The sequence below is a fragment of the Monopterus albus genome, unplaced genomic scaffold (assembly GCF_001952655.1).
Source record: "Monopterus albus unplaced genomic scaffold, M_albus_1.0 scaffold47.1, whole genome shotgun sequence".
Classification (NCBI taxonomy): Eukaryota; Metazoa; Chordata; class Actinopteri; order Synbranchiformes; family Synbranchidae; genus Monopterus; species Monopterus albus.
In genome coordinates this window covers 1522500-1529920 of record NW_018127927.1, presented here as the reverse complement: position 1 = coordinate 1529920, position 7421 = coordinate 1522500, and the positions used below count along the sequence as shown (strand labels likewise).

Sequence of the window (7421 nt, the reverse complement as noted above, 5' to 3'; positions counted from 1 at the left end):
AGCCGCCCGTAAGGGGCGCTCCTCCCATTTGGCCTCCGTAGCAAGTACCTGAAAGTCAACAGAATAGTCCAGGACCCGCCGAGGCCCCCTGATGGATGGTCATGAGCTCCCTAGACGCTTGGCTCTGGTGGGATGAAGGAGAAAAAACTGACCTCATGTCGTCCAGGAATTCCGTGATGGTGGTACCGATGAGTAGACCACTGGAGTCCGCAGCCTCAGCCCAAGACAGCGCTTTTCCACGGAGACGGTTTATGACATAGCTGATCTTTTCTCTGTCAGTACGGTATGTCCATGGTTGATGCTCGAACACCCAACGTAGCCCTGTTGCTTATAATTTGACAAGACTGCTTTGAATTCACTGAGATGTAAAATTAATTCTTGCAGTTGTTTTCAATGGGACTTTCATGTTTGCCTTGCTCACTGTTAAAAATCAGAGAAAAATACAAATGATTGGGCTTGGCTCAGTAACTTCATTGTGCAGGGAAAAGAAAGCCAAACTGGATGGGGTTCAGTGGTTTTAGGCCTTTTGAGGGTTTGTGTGTCAGGATTTATGTATTTAATTACACACCCATTCTATTAATGTGAGGGCAGAAAAAAGGAAAACGGATAAAAAACGCCATCAAGCCTATAAGCTTGTAGTTTCCCTCTTACTGAAAGTTGATCACTGCTGCTGTGTAGCTCCCCTTGAACTGGACTAATACTTGTCTATTCCGATTAGGATTAGTATGTATAGCATGGGTTCAGGGACCCGGGACTGGTAATCTAATAAATCAAGATAAAAAACTCTGAGATTGGTTTACAGAAGGCTCGGATTTACTATTGGCCATCTCAGAGAAACAGGGATTAACACAGCATTTGGTGCTTTAGCTACACACCATCCAATTCTGTGCAGAGGGAGAGAGAGAACAAGGCGATGAGGGAAGGAAGAAGACTTAGAGGGAGGGGTACAAGACTGGAACGGGGCTAGGACGACAAAAATGTGAGTACAATATAAAGCTAAGAACAACGAGAAACAAACGGGCCTGATGATACTAGAAAGAACTGGCAGGGGAGTGAACGTAGAGCAGGGAATAAATAGGGAGAACTAATCAGGTGCAGCTGGTGGTAATCAGGGGATATGAAGCAGGTGAGTCGGATAACGTAATCAAGGTAAGGGAGCAAAAACAGAGTGAGGGAAGTGAGAAAGGCAGGTGCAGCCAGGCAAACCTGACATTATTCTATTTATCTGACCAAATATCTTTCTTCCTTACAATTGTACATTCAGTACAATGAATGTTAACAACCTATTACAGTGCATATAATCATGTGTGAGTTCAGTATGGAAACTTATTGCAGGTATTCTTTTCAGTGATGCTCTTCCAAATGAAATTATTTGAACAATAACTGATTGTGACCTGGCAGTTATTAAGGAAAACACTTGTAAGCTTTATTTACTCTGTGCCAGTCTCTGAGAATGCACTCCATTCACTTCTGTGATGTATCCTTTGCAGATCTGATTAATGGATATAAAATATTGTACATTCAGCAGTATCTATAAAGAATTACCTGGCTGCAAATGTGCTCAGCTGGGTGAGCATTATAGATCGTACCCATTTGCAACTTGACAGGCAGGAGGTGTTGATGGTTAATAGAAATACTGAATCAAGGTGTTAGCCAAATCAGCTTTATTCAGGGGACTGCTAGAGCTATCTAATGGTGAATGGATTCTGCTCTCTGTGAAAGGAGAAGGAAAATGGGTTGGAACAGATCATACAGGCCAGGCAGCAGTCGGACTGTACATGAATGCAAGGCTCTCCCTCAGCAGCAAACTATCATGAGTTTATCAAAGCCAAGGTGACATGCAGACAACTTTAAACATTACAGGAATTTGCACTTCTCCGCTGTTTCTGTTATTGTTTTATCACTTATCTCTGGTCTGCTGTTGCAAAGCCTCACCAGTGCTTCAGCCTATCAAGTATCAAATCACATGCAGTGTATTGTCACCAAGCCTCTTATGCATGCAGTTGCTTTTTACATGTTTTTTTTTTTTTTTAAGAGTTGATGTCCTCCTGAACATCAAAAAACAAATGTTTAAGGGCTGTGACAGGGTTTTGCATTTAACCACTTTGGTCCCAATTTGGAAACCAGATTTCTGTTATTCCCTCGCTGCTGTCATGTAAATTTGTGCACACAGCATGAAAAGTCCAATCCTGTCTCTATAAAAAATAACCCCATCTGGAGTATATTTTTTATTAAATTCTTTATGCTAATAAACAACTCCAGTGCCATTTAGAATATTGTGCAGTTTTCCTCCCCTGTGGCCGTGCCGACAGAAGAGGGCAACTAAGCTTCAGAGCAAAACTTGGCAATTTCTGCAGGTGAGAGACCTCATAACTTAAACTGCGAAGTTTAGCACTAATCAAAACATTTATCCGGTCATCTCACCTTAAATTTAGTGGAGATTAAATATACTTAGCTTTGATTAAACTGAACCATCAGGGCCTCTCAGGCTATTTTCCCCTACAGTTCCTTTCACCACCCATAAACAGTATACTTACCCTGAACATTAGTCAGCCAAGTCTTGGGACAGCATGAAATTGATATTTTGCTGCCTTAAAAACAGCAATAAAAATGTTACAGTCAAGTGGCGCTGCTTTCACAAGGAATCCACTGTACATAAGGGAAACCACTGTATGTGGTATGTGACAATTTAACTGTCAGTGTTTAGATGGTTTGTATTTTCACTAGTGACACTTGTCAGAAGCTGTTTCACCCATTTATCTATTACTTGCATTAGTTTACTAGTTCAGCTTTGTTAAAATTGTTATCTATTTCATTTATGTTAGTTTTCCCTTTAATGTATTAGTTCAACAAATTATCTTTTAGTTATTTCAGCATTAATCCATTTCAACAATTGATATTTAGACAATGGCTGTTCATCCTGTTCAGCTCCAGTTGTTATTCACAACTATACTTTTATCAAATGATTTGTAGCATGCTGTTTTAAGATAGTTGTTCCCTATAAATAAATACAAGTAGAGCTCATAAACTAAGCCACATCACATGAGAACCTGTGCCAGTGCCGACCGTTTGATGCTAAAATGATTGATTTGAAGACGAATTGGTGGAAATGGTGTCCATTTTGGTGATGAGGTGTCTTTGGCAAGAAAAAGCACTCAAATAGGTATCCACTGAACAATATAATTAATACAGTTTATTAGTAACTTTTTCCAGTTCTGTGTTTATTACAGTTAAAAGGTTATCTGTACTAACTTGTTCAGTAAGACATCAAAGAAGGTTATACTTATGTCAATTTAGAAAATACTGATCTACTGTTATACTGAATATAGTACAGTAAATGCTCAGTGCATGACCAGCACATTGAACCAAATGTGACAGCATTTAGGGCTATTTAGCCCTAAATGCCTCTTGGATTATAAAGCTATAGAGCCATGTTCTAAGTTCAACAATTACTGCAGCCAACAGTGTTTACGGGCTAATGAGGTCTCTGGTTTTGGGGGTACTTTTTGTTCCTTGACATCTTAAACTGATTAGTAACTGCACTAGAGAGATTTAGTTTCATACCATGATACTGTATATAATAATCCAGTTAGAGTTTCAGTTTCCTTAGGTCATGGTCAGGAAACTACAAAGAAATGAATAACAAAATGGCCTCCGACTGAAATGCATTTGACACATTTCTAGTATAGAACCTGACACTTCTTTTATTTACCGCCTATATATTGTTCAACAAATCACTCAGCGCAGTTGTCCAGTCAGATTATTCAGCTAAATTGAATCAAAGACATTTGCAGCATTTTCATTCTGTCAAATATATGCATATGCTTATTCACCAGGAAAAACAAGAAAATAAAGTGACAGTAGAATTGAAAACAAATGTTAGAAGAGTGGGAAAAGGAGAGTGCTTTAGGTCTACTGTCACTTCAGGCAAGCTATTTTTAATTTGCCAAGAAAAGCACCATGTCTTGTCTTTTTTTAAATTCACTTCCTTCGTATTCTTGGTTTCAAGCATAATCAGAACCCCCAGAGATGGCTGAGCCCCTCATTTGCATGACAGGTATTGGCAAATCAAGTGCAGAATTGTAGACAGCGACCGGCAGTCAGTCTTTTAATGCCTGTTTGTCTTTTTCTCTGAGAAAGACTTTTTCAACATGTACATAAGAGTGCTATATAGTAAACTTTCTGGATGACTTTTCACTGCAGCTCTAATTGGTGCTTGTGCTGAGGAAACATGAACTGAATCAACAGAACAGAACACAGAAATTATAGGAAAAGTGATAGATTAGGCATAGGCATTTACAGACTGACGAATGACAATAATTAAATCTTCACTTTTTTTTTGTCTACTGAAACTGTTTTTGGTTATTGAGCACATCATTACCAGTATCTGTGCTGCTTCCCCTCAGTACTCATCCTTCTTTTCAGCTACTACAAACTGTAATGTCTGTCAGTGATTACAGTGACACTGTGTTAACCTCGAGGCATGGGGGAATGGAAATATTTTCAAAAGATTTATTCTTGCTGGACATTTAGAGCCTTATAATGACAGAGATGCAATGATGATCCCCATGTGAGTGGAAGTGCCTTGAATAGGCAGCGATATACTGTATGTCAGGAAATTAGCAATCCAATTTTCAGACAGACATTATAAGACAAAGAAATGGTACCTCTGAGTCCATAGGGCATCTTGTAGTTTTTATGGGGAACATAAAATCTTTAATGGATAACGATCCAGAATTTGTTTTAACAAAAACCCAGTTTGAAAAATGTAGAGAGAGAAAAGAAAAGAAAACGAGACTACAAACACTGACACTTCATAGAGTATATGTGTGTAAAGATAAATACATAAAAATCTTGGAACTGCTGTCGGCATTTCTGTTTATCAGCAGCATAAGATTGGTTTAACATGACACAGTCTGGGACTTGACCTGCCCCTGAGCCTGACATCTCTTCAAAAGAAGGTGAGGTCTGTAATTATAAAAGGTAAAACATTCCAACTAATGTACATTAACTCTACTTGGTTTTATTGGCTACATTCATAAACTGCCATTACATTTTTGTCATTATACTGTAAAGCTGTTAACTAAATCTAGCTAAGTTTTAGGTGAATGTATACTTGATATACAATCAGTTTAGTTTTTCTGATAGTGAGGAAATGTTTCGTTGGGCATGGAAACATATTATACTTACCGAGACCATTATGATTTTTGTCCCATGCTACGGAAGCAAACTACTGTTGTATTTCTCAGCCAAAGAAGGAAGGCTAATGGATAGAAAACGGATGCACGGAGCTTTATTTATGGCAACACTGACCTCAGTCACAGGTTAATAATGAGGGTCTTGGATACCCAAGCCAGAGTGATAATAATGCTTATTGATTTTTGTCAAATCCATAGTAAGTGCTGATTGGCTAAAACTGTGAGCATGTTAGAAACATTATTGAAAATAGCTAACTGAATGAAGTCACTGAAAGTAATGGACAACATTCATACGCATTTTTCTGAACCATGGAGTGGAGCTGTACATTATACCCAGTGGCCATCTCTCTATTAGGAAAAACCTAACCTCTTGTAATTATTAATTGTATTTATTATTGTTGTTACTGCTAACTGTTATTGTAAAAAGTCCTTTTGGCTTTCTGAGAATGTCTTATCAAGCCTTTGTTCACTGCACTTTACAGAGCGGGCAGCAGCTGATATCATCTCAGATCCATTACAAATATAGTGCAGAGGAGAGGTCGCAGGTTGGATCCTTATTAGTGCAGCTTCCTGTTTGAAGACTCCCCTGAATTGTATCTTTACATCTATTTATTTGTTTACTTCTGCTGCAGTGAGCAGTCCCTTACAGTAACACAGAGGAACATGTTTGATCCTCCCTCTGTATGGTGACAATAAAGGGGGTTGAATCTCACAAAAAATACCGTAAAAGTATGACACAGCTGACACGTGCATCTGCTCGAGTGGCCGTGTAACTGCTGTACTGTACCTCAGTGCTAGGCAGACATTTGGCTTCTCTTCCTTCATTTTCCTGATGTTCTCAGTCTCCATTCAGTAGCAGGGACACCAGTTTCCTAGCATATGCATTTTTAATGAGAGGTCATTTTAATCTTTCTGTAAATTGCCAGACTGTAGCCTCCTTGTACCAATAATTACCAGTAATTGCAGTGTTAGAAATGTAGTTGCTATGCAACATCTACAGAATACAGATATAAAGAAGAAGGAAACTGTAGTACTGCAAAATGTGTTTGTTTCAGAGCTGTAATGATTATTAATCTGGCAGTGCTTGGTCAAATTGTGTTTAGTGTTAATACTCAAAATCTTGGAACGAGCAAACTACAACATGTCTAGTGATTACTGAGCATCCTGTGGATTTTAGCACAGACACAAACATATGCAGTGTCTGAATGAAAGCACCAAATCAATAGTCAGTCATTTCTCCTAATGGACATCTTGCTCCTAACTACTTGGTTAATTATGATGAAAATATAAAAGTTTGCCCAACCAGTCCACATGTGTTTTGTGGATCTGGAGAAGGCATTCGACCGTGTCCCTCGCAGCGCCCTGTGGGGCGTGCTCCGGGAGTACAGGGTCCGGGGCCCTTTGCTAAGGGTTGTCTGGTCCCTGTACGACCAGAGCAGGAGCTTGGTTCGCATCGCCAGCAGTAAGTCAGACTTGTTTCCAGTGCATGTTGGACTCCAGCAGGGCTACCCTTTGTCACCGGTTCTGTTCATTATTTTTATGGACAGAATTTCTAGGTGCAGCCAGGGGCCGGAGGGAGTCTGGTTTGAGGACCACAGGATCTCGTCTCTGCTTTTTGCAGACGACATTGTCCTGTTGGCTCTATCAAACCAGGACCTCCAGCGTGCACTGGGGCGGTTTGCAGCCGAGTGTGAAACGGCTGGGATGAGAATCAGCACCTCCAAGTCCGAGGCTATGGTTCTCAGTCGGAAAAGGGTGGCTTGTTCCCTTCAGGTTGGTGGAGAGTTCCTGCCTCAAGTGGAGGAGTTCAAGTATTTTGAGGTCTTGTTCACGAGTGAGGGAAGGATGGAACGGGAGATTGACAGGCGGATCGGTGCAGCTTCTGCAGTAATGCGGTCGATGTACCGGTCCGTCGTGGTGAAGAAGGAGCTGAGCTGTAAGGCGAAGCTCTCGATTTACTGGTCAATCTACGTTCCGACTCTCACCTAAGGCCATGAACTTTGGGTCATGACTGAAAGGGCAAGATCCTGGATACAGGCGGCCGAAATGAGCTTTCTCCGCAGGGTGGCTGGGCGCACCCTTAGAGATAGGGTGAGGAGCTCGGTCACCCGGGAGGAGCTCAGAGTAGAACCGCTGCTCCTCCACATCGAGAGGAGCCAGCTGAGGTGGCTCGGGCATCTGTTTCGGATGCCTCCTGGGCGCCTTCCTAGGGAGGTGTTCCGG

At 40.9% G+C, this 7421-nt stretch overlaps 1 protein-coding gene across 3 annotated transcripts in view; it reads left to right on the top strand.

Moving 5' to 3' along the window:
• gabra3 (gamma-aminobutyric acid type A receptor subunit alpha3) overlaps positions 1 to 7421 on the top strand; it is a 98588-nt gene that overhangs the window by 29553 nt on the left and 61614 nt on the right. The gene's annotated exons all lie outside the window — the stretch shown is intronic.